The sequence below is a fragment of the Falco cherrug genome, chromosome 1, assembly GCF_023634085.1.
Source record: "Falco cherrug isolate bFalChe1 chromosome 1, bFalChe1.pri, whole genome shotgun sequence".
NCBI classification, from domain to species: Eukaryota; Metazoa; Chordata; class Aves; order Falconiformes; family Falconidae; genus Falco; species Falco cherrug.
The window spans coordinates 87,830,852-87,847,482 of NC_073697.1; the positions used below are offsets into that span (position 1 = coordinate 87,830,852).

The window sequence follows — 16,631 nt, forward strand, 5'->3', positions numbered from 1 at the left end:
CTACAGTTACAGACAGGCCCAGACCAAAACCTCGTAATTACAGAATCCCAGATCTTGGAAATGTCTGCAGATGTATTCACACTTCACAGTTCAGACCCAACTTTCCACTGCGTAAGGATCAGTAATTGTTTTTTTTAACATGCAAGTATTAAGCTCAACCAACCACACAGACTGAAGAAAGAGCAGCATGTTTCTATACATGCAATGCAGACAAGATTTTTTTCAAAGAACAACATCCATTGTGAGCCTGGATTCCCAAGTCAGCCTGAACACAGCAAACATGACACCCCATTTCTCCACATCTCTGTTTAACTGCTTGTTTGCTGTCCACTTGGTGTTTCAGAAGTACTAAGCCACAAGATCCAGTCCTGCCAATTCTGTCACTTCTCACGTGACAACTGTCCCTCTTCCACATGGTGATAACAACTTTGAAATTCACTTGGCATTTCAGTTTCCTTCCTGCTTCTCTCAACAGCTACACAAATGATGTCAACACATACAGAACAATAGCATGTCGTGAGCTGATAAAAGCACATAGTGCACAGGAGCATGGGTCCTCAGGGTGATTCCCAAAAAGCCACTTACATCCATTAAAAAGCGTACATAATCAATAATTCTTACAGAAATAAGGGAGTCAGAATTTATTGCTCTCTTCTTTAGCGTTGTAGGTCCCCGATATTGATGGGGTCAATGGTTAGAAATGATGCAGACAGGTCTTGTAAAATGGAAAGCTAAGCTAGGTAGACCTGAGCTTTCTAAAAGAGAAAAATGAGCTGTCCCACAGCTGCATCTCAGTTGTCACAGTCACCAGGGGTTTTACCTTCCGCTGCGCCTCAAAGAAGGTGCAGGACCACAACCCCACTCCACACCAAACACACATATACATTATGTGACATGTATACTCCAAGCCAGTTTCATACGTGCATACAGTACCAAATCTGTGCGTAATGATAGCTCATCTCAGTCCTGTAAGACTTTCCCTACAAATCTATCATAGGATAAATCACAGCAAAATACCATGTTCTTATTTTTCAGTTTCTTTATCTTCCTCACTACCAAAGTGGATTCAAAACTTTCTCTAACAAAAAAACCTGAACAGCAAAATAAAGCACAAATAAAAACCAAGCGCTGTTTTTTGTAGTGGAGACATTTAATGACAGTTTCATATTATGGCAGCCCAGAATCCTGGGACTGCCCATGAAGACACCATCTGAAATAAAATAAAATTTGTGACAAGTCTGTACTCCAAGAAAAGTATCACCAAGGCAATAAACTCATGGCACACTGTCTTTGGCAGTGGAGAATCTTTGCTTTTCACTGCTTCATCCTGTTCCTGGACTGCTATTATATGGAGCCTTGTTTTAAAATGAGGGTCACTCAATGACCAGGTTTGTAGCACAAGGAGCCTGGGAGAAGAGTGCAGGGGAAATACACACACTGCCTAATGCCGGGCCACCACACCAGCGCCCATGCAAGGGAACCCAGCCAACACCACCCTGGGGAAACCACATCAGACACAGTGTGCAGAAAAACCATGCTAAGGATCTTTTCAGGCCTCCTCCATAAGCACTGATTAAACCCTCTCCCCTTTCTTTTTTATCTTTTTTTTTTAAACAAGCAGTTTTCTTTCATGAGCATACCCATCCATCAGCTGTTTAACAGCAAAATGTGGACAGTTAATGGGGGCACTTCAAACACCAGGGGCATGTCAGCTTGTGTTAGAAGTTTAAGTCTCTGAAATAGGTATAAATGCAATTCAAGTGTGCAAAGTAGCTTTTCTATAAATATGAATAGGTTGAATTTGAGAGCTTTGAAAACTTGACAGTGCCAGTGAAATCCTGCTACTATGAAGACAACCAGGCTTTGCTCCCTCCCGTATTAAATCATTTTAAAACCTGTTTGCTGACTGTTTTTACAGTTACTGTAAAGTGAGAAAACTTCCAAATTCACACTTCCCCTAGTATTTTTTGCCACAGAGAATCTTAGTACAATTAGTCTGGTTTATAATGGAAAACAGATGAAAGTAGAAATTAAATCAAAACCTTGCCACATATCTAAGGTGTTTTCATGCCATGCATCCCAAGAAGTTTTCCCAAAACCAACAACATTAAATTAAAAGCTCAAATATTTCTACCAGACCCAACAAATGCAGATTAAGCTTAAATTTAAACGGGAAGTGAAAAGATTTTTCCTTCTTTTCACCTGCCAAGCCTTCAAAGTTCAGGGCTCTGTGTTTCTCTTTCATCACTTAGCAGCAGAAACACCTAGGGTTGAGTGGAGAGATTTCCTCCTCACACTGGCATTATTCATTATTTCTGAAGTGTCGACAAATGTCTTCAACACTATACAACACATACAAACAGAGAGTCCCTGCCCCAACGAATTTACAGTCTGAGGCTGTTATCTTTGTTCTGCTTTGGTATATCACCACAAATTTCAACAGGGCACCAGATGAGACCAATCCAGCTTCCACTAGCAGTTTCCCCCTGCTTTTAATAGGGCTTGGACCAGTCCCAGTCAGACTAAATTATAGAATTAGCCATTGGAGGAGAAAGCTGAGTTCTTGGCATGCCTGCAAACAGCAAAAAACCTGATTCTCAACAGGTTTTTTTTTAAAATTAAGTGTATATTTGAATGTTTTCACACATAATACATTTGGAGAACTTAAAGAGCTCCCTTTCACTTTATCTTTCAACCACAGCAGTGCTACAGATCAACCAGCAGTAGGCAATTTCTGAACCAAGGCAGACGGGCAGCTACAGTAACAGCTCCAGCTGGTGGAAGTTGGTGAAAGTTTTGTTTTGCTTTCTGGAATTTTGTGCTAAGCTTTCTGCCAGGACATTTCACAGACTGGAAGCGTGTATTTTCTCTGACACTTTGAGAGCCTCCTATTGTTTCTGCAAATAGCTTAAGAAATTTATTCCAAATTCAAATTGCCACAATTTCTGCATATCCAAAATTCTGCACTGAGTTGCTGCCCATGCCTTTTGCCAGCTGTATCTTGTGGAAGAGACTGCACACTCTCACAGTCCTGCGCACTAACACACACAAAAGGCACGTACACCTACCAACACCCAAAAGGTCATACGAGGATAGTACCACCCAGATATTACCCTTCTGGTTTGTGCTCTAGCTGGGGCATGGGTCTTTATCTAAGCCAAACGTGATTTTAAACCTGGTAATAATTAATTATTGTAGTTCAAGCAGTGTTTGGATCCACAAGGGAAACACGTTCCAACTAAACGCAGGATGGACATTACTGCATCTAAAACCACAACATGTCCGAATTACTACTGATTCATACCATGCCAAAGCCCAGCATCACCACATACAAATGCCACAGGTTACAACAGACTGACCTCACCAGTCCATAAACCAGACTAAGTTCAGGCAAAGACTATGTGAAAGAACTGAAAAAACTCCACAACTCACAGAGCATCTTTGAAGTCACATGCCATCAGTGTCCCCACGCAAAGCCCTCTCCAGCCTACCTGCTGCCGTCTTCAGGTAGAGGGGGATCCAAAAGGGCTTTCTTGCTTACAGCATTTTGCTGGTCTGCTCTCTGTTCCAGACGCGACATGGCCATTAACATCCAGGCAAGATGCTAGGCGTTCCACTCCTCCTGTCCTCTAGCTCACAAGTGCTTCTTGCAGTTATCCCTGGTTTCAAGTAGTATTTTCCCAATTTTCTCAGAGATGTCCTTCTCCCTCCAAGATGAGAAGTCTTAAGTGCCTTCCATCTTCTTCCTCAACCACTTGGCTCAGTCACCCAGCCACTCTGGAAAGCAAAAATCAAGATCATGAGACTTTTGTGCAAAAGAACAGCCATCTAGTTCACCATAAAATGTGAAAGTACACTGCAAAGGATAGCTATGGCAATTTCTATGTTCAACCCAAGCAAATTGCTCTCTTATTCTTTTTAAAGGTGAATTTATTCTGTTTTATTGGTATTTTCAAAAGTTCCAAAACAAACTTAGGCATAAATAGCTTTCATTAGAAAGTATCTAGTCTACTTACCTGGAAACACTGCTTGGGTATTTAATAGTGTAACTACTTGTCTCCGGTGTATCAAAATTAATTTCCTGAACAGAATTTTTTTAGTACTTACTAAAGTTTTAGCTTGTACTTAACTTCCTTGTTTTGAAAAGCTGAACCTCAGTTGCTTTCTCTCCTGTAGCATCACCCCACTGCTGCCACACTCCATTCAGAGCTGACAGGAGCAGACACAATGCTCAGCTGTGTTCAATGTATAATTCAAGATAATTTCTTTCCACACTGAAACTATCTGTTTACTGTGGGACCACTCTAGGATACAAGCCTAGCATTGGATTGGTTATTTGGATAAGAAAGGGGGGGGAGGGGGTTTTGCCACATCTTTCCAGTGGGAATGGAGTGTTCCAAGATGTATTAGACTTAGGTTATTGTGAAAAAGGGATCCACTGTGAAGGTCATAAACAAGCTTAGTTTCTGAATGGTTATAAAATGTCAGATACTCAGGTTCAGAGCACAAGTCCAAGTTCTACATAAAAGTGCCTTCAGCTTGAAGGAAATAAGGACTCCTGGGGAGCCAAAGACTAGCTGATTTCCTTTATAAACCCTGAAAATTCTTTGGGGAAAAGAGACTTACATGGTCTATGCTTTCACCATCTAGAAATAACCTCCTCTCACTCTCTGACTCCCCTTTTGCTGTCTGCTTCTACCTCCCACTCACCCATTTCCCATAAAGGTTTTCTGCAGCACAACTGATTTGAAAACTCGGATTATTCTGTTAAAATTGCTGACTTTGGACTTGGGACCCCAAGCCAGATTGGGACAATCCCCTCAGGTCCTTTCTCCAGCTAATTTATAGCAATTTTTGTTGAAACAAGGAGTTACGGTCTGTAAAAGGCTTGCTGTCGGCCTCTCATAAAACCCCAGCACCCTGTCAGAGAAGGGATGGAGCCTGGGAAGAAAGTTTCAACAGTGATCAGCTGGTTTCCAGATGGGTGGCCTTCTACACACTGTCCAATCCCATGGGTCCAATAAACCAGCCCTGATTTTGCACTTTAAAAAAACAAAGATACAAACCCTCCCCTACTCTCAGTTAGGGTTTTATAAACACGCTCCCAGTCTCTGTGTCAAATTTATTAAGAAGAAATTCATTCTGCTGTCTCTGCTCCTCTTTCTCTTTGCATGCATGTGGCAGCCCCTTTTGCTCCGCTTTCTCACTTTTACATGAGATGGAGAAACTTGCATCATGATTTACATCCTTCTGGGTTGTTTCCCATCAGAAATAAAGGAGGAGGCAAGCAAGTCTGAAAGTTGAGGGATTGGCCTCCAAGGTATAAAACCACCCACATGAGGCAATGTTTGTTCTCAGTCTGGCATAAATTCTCCTCTTGTTCTGTCCTCTCCAACAAACCAAAAGTGCACATGATCAAAGATGTAAAAGGTTGGTCAGCAATGCTGGTAGTTGCAATAGGCGTACGTACTCCTGACTAGGTGAGAATGCTGCCTCTGAAACAGCACTGCCACGGAACCTACTGCTACTGCTCAGAGCACCTGACTCTGCCTCGTGCAAAAAGCAAATTACGTGCACCTACAGACATTGACTTCAGTTCCCTTCCAAGTAAGGAAATCTCTATCAGCCTCTAGACAACTATTTATTCAGCTAATATGTCTGTCTATATTAAATGTGACATGCATAATTTTCCCTGTATTTAGCCCAAACTCCCCTTTTATTTTCAGCTCATTACTCTTACTGACATCACTGACTTCAGCAGTGCAAGGATTTCAGACCTGGCATTATCCTGAAGGGAACCAGAGATGGCTGTTGTGGTTCTTGTGCCTGGCAGATGTCTCAGAGCCAATATTCAGGCTTTGGACTTTTCTTATAAAGCTACAACTTTGAAGCCAGTTTTGTTCTTCTCTAAACTCTACCTATAAACATTATTACTTCTACATAGGAACCATTAGGACTGTTCTCTCAACTGTCCTATCAAGGTGACAACCCTGTTTATAACATGCTCAGAGATTTTAAAAAGCACAAAAAGAGAAAGGATAATTGTAGAGGGAGACTGTCTTCACAAAGAGTGGGTAAATGTCATATTTAATCAAGAAGTAGAACTGAATTTCTGGGCTTCATAAATGTCTGCTCACTAAAACACATAGTTATGGGTGATCCTGGAATTTGAGTACTTAGACTTGGCTTTTACTGAGGAAATTAGTGGAAACTATGCTAAGGAACAGACTTAATTGCATGGGTAAATATGTTATAATGGTACCACTGATAGCTTAGAGCTTTCTGAAAGATTCAGTGTGTATGGGTAAGCATGATCTAGTTTATATCGTTCAAATGTTGGGTTTTTTTAAAGAGAAACCTTCAAGAAGGACCCTTAGCAAAAATTCCTGATGTCATCGTGGTGTGAAAAGGAACCACCTCTTGTAAGATTAGTAACTGGTTAAAAGAAAGGACACTCATTTTTTACAGCAAAAAGGGTTGTTAAAACACTATTCCGAAGGTCTGTCCTGCCATCTCTCCTGTACAACTCATCCATAACAATGCAGGAAAGGGGTGATTAGGAAAATGACATTTGCAATTGATTCCCAAATCATTCACGATTGTCAAATCTGAAACTGAGGGGGATAAGGTGTAGTGAGATCTCAAACAACTAACTGACAGGGTATGAAGCGCCAGATTGAATTACATTTCAATAACTACAAAGTAATGCATGTGTGGAGAAACCCAAACTCCATAAACTCTTTGACATGTCTGGGTGAGGTATTAACACTGACAAAAAGAGATTTAGAAATCCCTGGTGATATTGCACTGAAGACATCAACTCAGTACTTGTCCTTGGCCAAAAAAAATCCCTATAATGTTAGAAATTGTTAGGAAATGGACAGAAAATAGAATAGAAAACTTCCTTATGCCTGGATGTGAGCCTTGACCACTGCTTCATTCCCTCTGAAAGGATACAAGAGACACAGGAAACACAGAGCAAATGGCAGTAAGGACGAACAGAAAATAGCTTTCATGCAAGGCAAAACTAAAGAGATAGGACTTTTCAGCTGGAAAGGAGAAGAGTTTGAGGGGATATAGTAGAGGACTGCAATGAATTGACAAATGTGATTTACTAATTAACCAGGCAAAGCCGGGGGACATTCTTTAGCTTAAATTAAAACATGTGACTCAGGCAAGGCTCAAGCTCTGCCTGTTTTTAGCTCAATCCCCCTTCCCCACCTTCATCTTTTGGGTTTTACTAAGGTCAGAAAATGGTAACAATCTAGCCCCCTTTCGTACACTGTTTCTTGTGTGGTAGCAGGATGCAGTAATGTCTTGGTGACTAACACTGCCTGGTGACTAACACTGCCTGTGAACACTCCTACGCACGTAAATACTTTTCATTGAAAAATGATGTATGCAAAGGCACAGATGCCAAAATACTTTTAGATCCTTTGTGGTACAAAATGATTGTTGGCCTAAAATATTTGAAAAGCTTCTTTCAAATTCCAAATTTATATGCACAAGGGGAAAAAATATTTCCCTCCCTCTTCTCCCACTATGGCAAGGCAATTTATAAACCAGAGGCACATTTTTGTGAACAATCCCAGGTGTAACATTTTCCCATAGGAATAAATCTGCAAATGTTGATGCATTTTGCTAGTGGTAATTGTTTGCAGCATTCAGAGCATCTGAAAACTGCAATCCTTATTTGAGGGAAAAAACCACTTTGCAAAACAGTGAGACCTCTGCCCATATGAAGACAGAAGGTCTTTGGGAGGAGCCCTGAAATGCATTCACTCCTGGGAGACAGATTGTAATCAACTGGCAGTGGGGATTTCTAGACCAAACCCAAATCATCATCCAAGTAATTATCTTTGTCTCTATAATGCAAGGCTTCTCTGTAGTAGCCACATGTCACATCTTCAGCAGAAGGCAGTTAATAACTTCTCATCATTTCTTTGATATATCCATTACAAAAAAATCCAGATTTGCTTGCTGTGACTTGCTGCCCCTCTGAAGGGTATGACCAGTTTCCACTGGACTTCAGCGCAACCAAGATTTCACTCTCAGATATGACCAAACCTTTAAATAAAAACATGTCCCACAAACAATTACAGCATTTTCAATCAACACAGAATTAATCAACCTCAGCAGCACTGACAGTCTTTCTTAGAACAATGAATTTTCAGTGGGAGCCTACAGGAACCTCAGGATGTAGGATCAGGGTTGTTACTACCTTTTTAGAGGTATAAAATTCCCTTATTAGGTGCACTGAAAACTAGAGCTGCTTCACGGAGGATTAATGCTTTACATCCACTATCAACAAGCTTTCACTGCTGAGGTTCAGGATAGCCACAAAATGCTATTATCTATCTTCCCTGTGCAACTCTGCCCATCTGCAGTATTTGGCACAGATTTTAAAGTACAGTAAACTCAAGTTTTCCAGGGAGCAACCACCACTCCTGTGCTCCCTCTGGAGTGACTACTGGAAGCCAAAAGCATTTAAGCAAAGCGAGATAAAATCAGCAGCGCCCAATGTGGGTTCTCTCTGGTTTCCTGCAAGTAAACAGACATGTTTACAAGGGGCTGTACATTCACATCAATCATAAGGTGACTTTGTTTACATTAGAGGAATTTCCTGCAGGCTTTTGCTGTCCTGGTTTCTTTCTCTTTGTATTTACTTTTGTTCAAATGCAATTTAAAAAAAAGCCATAGGTACTCCAGCTCAATTCAAAACGTGACACACTGAAATCTGAAGCAGGCTATAATTCATGCCCAGATTTAGTTGTTCTCTTTCTTGTTTGTTTGTTTAAGCTAACACACACCTCTGCATTAAAAAGCCACTTTTCTCTACCCATCCAATTCACCTACACCTGGCAAGAAAGCAACTTTGATTTGTCTCCCCATAAAGAACTACTTTTCTCATCAAGCCCAGAAAACATCAGAAGCCCACCTGACACAGGGATTGGGCTTTTACTTCAGGCATCTAAGAGATTTCTAATTCCTCAGAGGAATTAAAGTCAAAATGTTATTGAATGCAACTGAAAGACTGGCATTAATAGCAGCTGAGCAGCCAGGATTAAGGAGTTCTGCTGCCATGAATCAGAGTGAATATTTTCTCCACCCCTTGACTAAATAAAAATTTCCTTCAATGGGGATTTAATTTAAAGAACTGCTGCAGAATTTGGCTGCAAAATTCAGAATTTGGACAGGGAACTGTCTCTCAATAGTAAGTTCCTCATTTTCTATGAAAGAAGTCCCAGACCCTCTAAAGACAGAAAGTCTCCACTGGAGCTTTTTATCTGTACTCACTCAGCAATGAATACAGCCCAAATCTGAATAGAAGGAGCTGCGTGGTCACTTCTGCATGACACTGAGTTAACATGCTGCAGTGAGCCATGGGGCAGGAGGGAAGCTGCAATCCTCTTGTCTTCACTTTTCCTCTCTGGTCTCTCCCTACAACCCCAGCTGTGCCCAGAGAAGCAGGCCTGCTGCTCCTGATGCACAAAGACGAGTGAGGCACACAGCAATGAGAAGCTCCATGGTTCTTGTCTACAGCGAGCTTAAGCCAAAACAAGACACAGGGCTTTGGTGGGCTGGCAGCCACCTGCAGTTACCATGCTGTCTCTGGGCTGATAACTTGGGCGTTCTGAGATACACATATACTTTGATAAAAAGTCATGAACTAAAACTTCAGTCATACTTAAGCTACTGGGTACAGATAAGAAAAAGCTGCAGCACTTAGACACACATCTCACCCACAACGAGGGCACAGATCTTACAGTTGCTCCATCAGCCCCTGAAGTTATGTGCTCACTCCAGCCTCTGCTGCCTGAACTGTACGCCCTCTGTTCTGCTGCGTGATGTGACCATGCGTTAGGTCACTCTGGTTTATTATCCCTGAGTGCAAGTGAGCCTTAAGAGGTCAAACAGAGGAAGTGCCAGGAAAAGGTGATCCTTTAACACACAAGCTTTAGAAGGCAAGGCATATATATCACATAAAGACTACAAAAGCTAGAAGAGCAAGAATGGGAAGTGCAGAGCCAAAGATCTGCCAAGAAGGTAGATCACTATTTCCAAGTGGCAGAAGAAGGAAGTACCGCCCCCCTTTACCCTTCCAGGTGAGAGAGGCTTGGCTGCAGAAACCTGAACAGGGACTCCATGAATATAAGATTTCAGGAATTTCTTGCCAGTAGTTTCCAATTCACAAGCCATGATCCAGCATAAAAATCAGCCTAGTAAAGGCTCTCTTTGTTAGCATCTGTTAGCAAGAATGTCAGCTAATCAATACATTTTTATTGCCATACACCTACAGGGCTGGAAGATACACTATTTCTGACACTGTTTTCAGTGTTCTTCTTACAACTCATACTCCTGGAAGCAGTTTTCCTTCACCTTGTGTGGCATCGTTACTCATCTTCACCGACGATGTTTATCTAGCTCCATAAATCTGCAAATGCCCGTCCAGAGAGCTGTGTCCCTCTGGACAGTCTACTAAGCTTATGCAGCCAACTCTTCCCCTCCCATCACTTCATCCTGCCAGACTGTAACCCTCAGCAGGGTCAGGATTCAGCACTTCGTGGTGGTGAGCCCTCCCACTGCTGACTTGTGCTGTCTGTCCCCAGAGAGCAGGTTCCCTGCTGTAGGCAATGAGAGGGAACAGTGGGGACTTGGCAATACACAACAAGCAAATCTTCCCAATCCTGTAATCCAATTTACAAAGCAGCACCTCATACCGCATTTGTGTGTCGCAGGTGAATACAGCCATAAGCCATATCTGTTAGCAGCCCTTGCTGCAACCATAGACATCTACAGAGCTCTTTGGCACCCTGGAGAATACATGTTAGCAAGCCTGGAACTGCCTCCTGGAAACTTCCCAGCCTCTCGCTTCTCCAGACAGACACCTCTTCTCCTTTCCCCGGTATCCGTGTGTTTTGCTCTCCCATACACTGGCAGAGCCCTGGGTTCTTCAGTGCTTTGTGCTTTTGAGGAATCCCAGCTGCACACACACAGGGCAGAGATTAACTGGCAAGTGGTGCTAAGCCCCAGGTGCTTCTCTGTACCACAAAGGCTGCCTCCCAGGAGGATGTGTAGCATGGAGAACAGGTACTCTGAATCAACTGGGGAGCCCTGTAATATCCTCCTGCCCCTGACCTCTTTGCTTTTGGCAAGTCACTCATCTCTCAGGATCCCGTCCTGCACCTTAGCTATTCAACTGTCTCCACACAAACTCCAAGCTTGTACCTCAGCTCTGCTTTTCAGATTTCCTTTGAGACTATGGCCAAGTCACAGACTTTGTGAACCTGTGTCCTAACCCGGACATAGCAATTCCACCTTCGGCATGGAAAAGCATGTGGTTTGTGACACCACAGTAGGAGCAGAAGGAGGCAGCCTCAAAATTTTTTCAAAGATGCCCATCCAGGGCATACAAGCTACAGAGGGCAAGGTCTGTCTCGTCCCACATGCTTCTAAAACCAAGCACCCACCACGCCATGTCACCTTGCATTAATGCACTGCACGTAGTAAAGTGTTGGTTTATGGGCCAGGGTGAATACAAGCTTGCAAAACATACTCAACAGAATAAGTACCAAGTATATAAGATATACTGTCTCTGGTTTACTGTCTGAAGGGAATAAAATTAAGGTAAAAGTCATTTATTCTCATTTCCAATCAACTGAGTAAGGCAATATCAATTAAAGGAGGGGACACACAGCCAACAGTACCATGCATGCTTTGGGAAACACATCAATATCAACAGTATCTTGGAATAACATATTTAAGAGAATTAATTTAATTCTGAATACTGTCTTGCCTCGGGACCAGTTTCTATTTGTCCCAAGACATGTTGAAACAATAAAGAACATTTTCTCACCAAGCCCCTGCAAAAAATTTTCTCTTAAGGCTTTAAAAAATTGGCAAAAAGCCTTCTGCAACAAAAATGGAAATCCTCCTTGTCGCATAATTATCACACTGCCTCAAAAAGTTCATATGGATATTGGTAACTTAGAAGAACTTACCTGTTTAAAATGAGATCCTTTTCTGGTAAAGATAACCAACCACTCCCCCTTTAGCTTTAGAAAAGGTCAACACCAAGTAAAACTTCTCAGAGTATCTTCTCAAAGTAATGAGCAAATAGATGATTTCTGTAAGTACTTAGAAACTATACACTGATGAAGCACATGCTGTACTTGACAGGTAGGCTGTGTGTGTTTAGTTGCAGGACAATGAGATTCTGGGGCTTCTAGGTGCTAATACAACCCAAAGGCTCATCAGGTATTTTGATGCTTTAGAAATAACCAGGACATCACAATAAACACCCAAATGTTTGGCATTTGCCTTATTTTAACCAACATAACAGGTCATCTAAATATACCTGAATGTACATAAAACCCAGGTGAGCTGATCAAAATGGGGAGGCTGGTCAAGATGAGGAGCTACTTTGAATCATGTCTGGCTGCAGGTTTAAATTTTTTGAAGGAAAGTGGATGAAGTATAAAAGAGGCTTACTCCTTCTGTGAACCTCTTTAAAGCAGAATTTGCCACACAGAAGATACTGAGGGAGAAGGAACATGTCCCTAGCACCTCACATGCCCTGATATTCTGGATGGAAACACTAGGTGGTAGCCTGACATTCATCACACTTCAGAAGGAAAAACGTGAGTTCCAGCAAGTTCTTTTTTAAATGACTGTTCTGCTGTGGAGATCGTAATGGCTGTTAAGCAATATACAGGGGTATTATGGAATAGCACAGGATAAAAGGACTTGCAATGGATCTCTTTGGTAGCTCTCAGCTAGCTCAGAGCCAACCGGCAGCAAGAGGAGGAGGAAAGTGAATTTAATCAAACAAATTGTATCAAACAAAGACCCTGAAATTGTTAACATCCTGAGGCATTGCTGGTACAGAGTGGGCTCACTGCAGGATAAGAAAAAGAAGCAGAGTGGAATAACTCCTCTTGCATCATGTACTCAAGACCTACACATAAAACACAGCGAAAGCACCTGCATGGTTTGCAGCCTTCTGGAGGCACCCTGCATGCAAAGAGGAGGTAGTTAATCTATCCTGTAGACATGTACAACATGCACTAGGGATCACGGTAATAGGGAAGAAAAATGATTGAACCCAAAGCAATGCAGTCGCTGGGAAATGGCTTCCTCGCCTTTGCACCCCGTGTGAGGATAAACAAAGTCTCTTCCTCCCTTTATTCATAAGTAACTTGGTGAGCTTTGGTTACTTATTTAATCAGAAAAGGCACAACCTTGGCCACAAGATAAGTGAGCTACAGCTGGGGGTGTTTTTCATGTCTAAAGCCCAGTGGGCAGCAGTAGATACCTAAATGCTTGGTCTTTCTCATCCCTGTAAGAAAAGGGTTTCTACAACTTTTTAAGAAAAGCAGAAGAATCCTCAGCATTCTGGTCTCCTTGACATTGTTCACAGTGAATATTTGTGTAGCAAATCCTGCATACCTGAAATTTCCTTACCTCGGCTGTGTGCATGCTCACACCTGACAGCAGTTCTGCTGTATCTGCTGCCATAAGGATTCCTTGGCAAACATCAGAGGTACAGCAGCAAACTCAGCCATCATTATGTTATAAGGAATCTAATCAATTCACATGGTTTTACTTAAGCTAATGTAAAAATTATTCAAGTGTTCTTCCCCTCCCCACCCTGCTACTGATTGAAGGTTATGATAAGCTTCAGAGACTTCCCATCCCTCTCCATCTAGTAAAGCCATTTGTCTAATGCACTGGTACAATTCAGGAAAGTGTTTTAGCATATGATTAAGACTCTCTGAGGACAATGCCAAAGCTAAGCACATGTCCAAGCACACTGCTGAGCTGGTTGTACCAGTGAATCAAGATCTTGAGCTGTCAGGTTTTGAATGAGGATCTTGACCCCCTGCACCAATGGGTAAATTATTCTGCCTTGGCATTTGGTGATGCTGCAGCTTTAATCTGTTGGTAACTCCTACGGTTGGTACATCCCTGTCTTAAGGCACAGGCAGCAAATAGAAAGTAGGCACTAGGGCAGAGCAGCGCTGATGAGCATCAAAGATTAGCATGAGCAGCTAGGGACAAAACTCGTAAAGATTCAAGTCATAGGATGAAATGTAGATATCAAGAAACATCACAACTAACAGGAAATGTCTGAAAGGCTCCTAAGTATCAAGACAGTGAAGAAAGAAAATGCTGATGGCCTGCTGACCTGGGAGCAGGGCTGTCTTCCCTGAGCTCAGAAGCAAGAAGTGGAGAAGGGAACAACTGGTCCAGGGCTCTTCTAACCCTCATGTCCAGGTTGTCCTGCTGCCACACAGGCAAGCTGATGTGGCACAAAGGTGCAGTGGAGTGCACTTTGGAGGCAGTATTGGGCTCCTGGCAGGGAGTGGTTACCCCAGCACAGAAGAGGGTCACTCATGTGCTGTGCTGCCAACCACTCCTGGGATACCCGTGGAGCTCTGTCTGCCCTGTGGCACTAAGCAAGTCTGGCATGTGAACTGATGTCTCTGGGCATCACATGCAATTCTGTGTCTGGGTGGCAGGCTCTAGGGACAGCAAATACACTCCCCCAAGCAGCAAACAGAATGGGAAAGTGGATCTCCACTTGAAACCTCCTGATGTTAAGCTGTGACAGATTCTCTTCATGCAAAGCCATGTGCCATCCAAAACCAACCCAACTGTCCTTCATTTTGATCTTTACCAGGAATTATTATCACCCCTCCAGGAGAAAATCCATCTCCTGTATTCTGTTTCCAGCTGGCTCCAATTCACTCATGTTCTAAATGTCCCACTAGATTCTGCTAACATTTTATAGGACCGCAGCTTAAATTCCTGTAATCCATGGCCCCAACTATGGCTATTAGCATACAGTATGAAAAAATATTTGGGACAGAGGAGCCAAACTTTGAAAAAGCATCCTCTAAATATCACTGTGGCTTCAGAAATGAGTTTATAAATGTCTGGAGATTGGGCTACTCACATGTAAACCACGTCACTTAGATACCAGATCTCCTGATCTGATCACATCTGTTGAAGCTTGAAAGAGGTAGGAAGGGGAACATGTAGAGCTATGCAAAGCCTCCATTTGCAAGACTGCCAACGTACATCTATATTGAATATGTCTTGAGTAGGAGAAAATCTAATGGAATGCTCTCCCGTGTCTGCTCTGCTCAGAAAATGGTAAAGAGTGGCACAATTTCTCTCTATGAATTCAGACTAACAAGGCTTTTGCCCCAAGAACGTGGAGGATTTGCTGCTCTGTAAATGCTGTTTTCTAATAGCAATTGGTCAGCTAAAAGATGAAGGAGCTGATATAAGGATCATTTGATGCAATCTGGTGCCCTTTTTTTATGTTGGGGGTGGCTGAGATGGCCAGCTGGCTGGTGACTTACCTCTCCTCTCCATAAGCACCTCAACAAACTGATTTTTAAACAGCTCTGGGTTAATAAATTAATAAACCTTGCCTCAATTCTAATCTTTCCAAATTGGGAGTGAGAAAAGGGGGGAAGTTCAAGTCTGGATGAAGATCCAAGTATTACATACTGAATGTAATACAACAGAACTGAGTGAAGAACTAGATAAACCTAATAATGAACTAATAATTAATAATAAATCTGTCATACCCTAAGCAACAACATATCAGCTGCCAGCAACATCAGTCCCAAATGCCATATATACAAACCCCTCCAGCATGTTAGATTTTGATTTCTTCATTTACCATCATGTTCAAAAACAGTTGTCCCTGAGACTATCTTATCCCAAAGGAGACCACAACTTTAAAGTGCATGTGATGAGTATTCTGATGGATATAATGATTCTCAGCAGCATTTGCCATTACAGCCAAGGTCATTTTTCACTAGCTAGTAAAGGATCCTTAGTGATCTCTAAGTGCAAGTCTATTACAAACCTGTAGGTCTTAAATGAGCTAACAGTACATACCGTCTCCAACCTTTTAGGGTAAGTGTGAAGATGCCTCTTAGATCAGATCCTCAAGATAGCCTGGGGATACTGCTGCATTCAGGTTTGAAATTCATGCCAAAAGAACCCCAAATAAAACGGCTGTGAAAAAATCCAGTCTCAGGCTGTCTAGTTGGTACATGAGGGTGCCAAAATCATTTGAGTTATTTTGCTGGGAACACGGTTTTTAGAAATCACAGGCTCATTTAAGGGGTGCATGTGGGACTCTTAACTCTAACACCCTTCATTATCAAAGAGTAGACCACTGGCAAATGCTTCATGTAAGATGAACCTGAGAGTGTATCTCCTTTTTTTTATTTATTTTTTTATTTTTTTGCTGAGAGTAACATGACACAGTAGTCTTAGGGGACACATTTCCCCTAAGTATCCTGGATTGCACCTTTATACTCTAGTGCATGGTTATTGCATGAGCAGTATTGTATGTGCAGCTCTGCCCATCTGGGTGCAAAATCTGCACTTGCTATATTTGGAGGCAGAGTAGAAAGCCAGTTGGCATCTCCCCTCCTTCCCTCAACAAGATGCCCCTTTATAGCCCAGGAATCACCGATTACTAGACCATACCTTTAACCAATCACTCATCTTGATTCAAGTGTTTGTAAGGGTTCCCATTAGTCCATTTTCCCGTGTTTCACACCTCCAGCATTTGAGCTGTCATTAAACTGAACCAAGGAGAC

General features: G+C 42.2%; 1 protein-coding gene across 1 annotated transcript in view; it reads right to left on the reverse strand.

Moving 5' to 3' along the window:
- Positions 1-3,762, reverse strand: part of TBX1 (T-box transcription factor 1) — a 135,606-nt gene extending 131,844 nt beyond the window's left edge. Inside the window, exon 1 of the mRNA XM_055703975.1 lies at positions 3,492-3,762. The gene's annotated coding sequence lies outside the window, so the exon portion shown is untranslated. The remainder of the gene's footprint in view (positions 1-3,491) is intronic.
- Between the last annotated feature and the right edge of the window lie 12,869 nt (positions 3,763-16,631).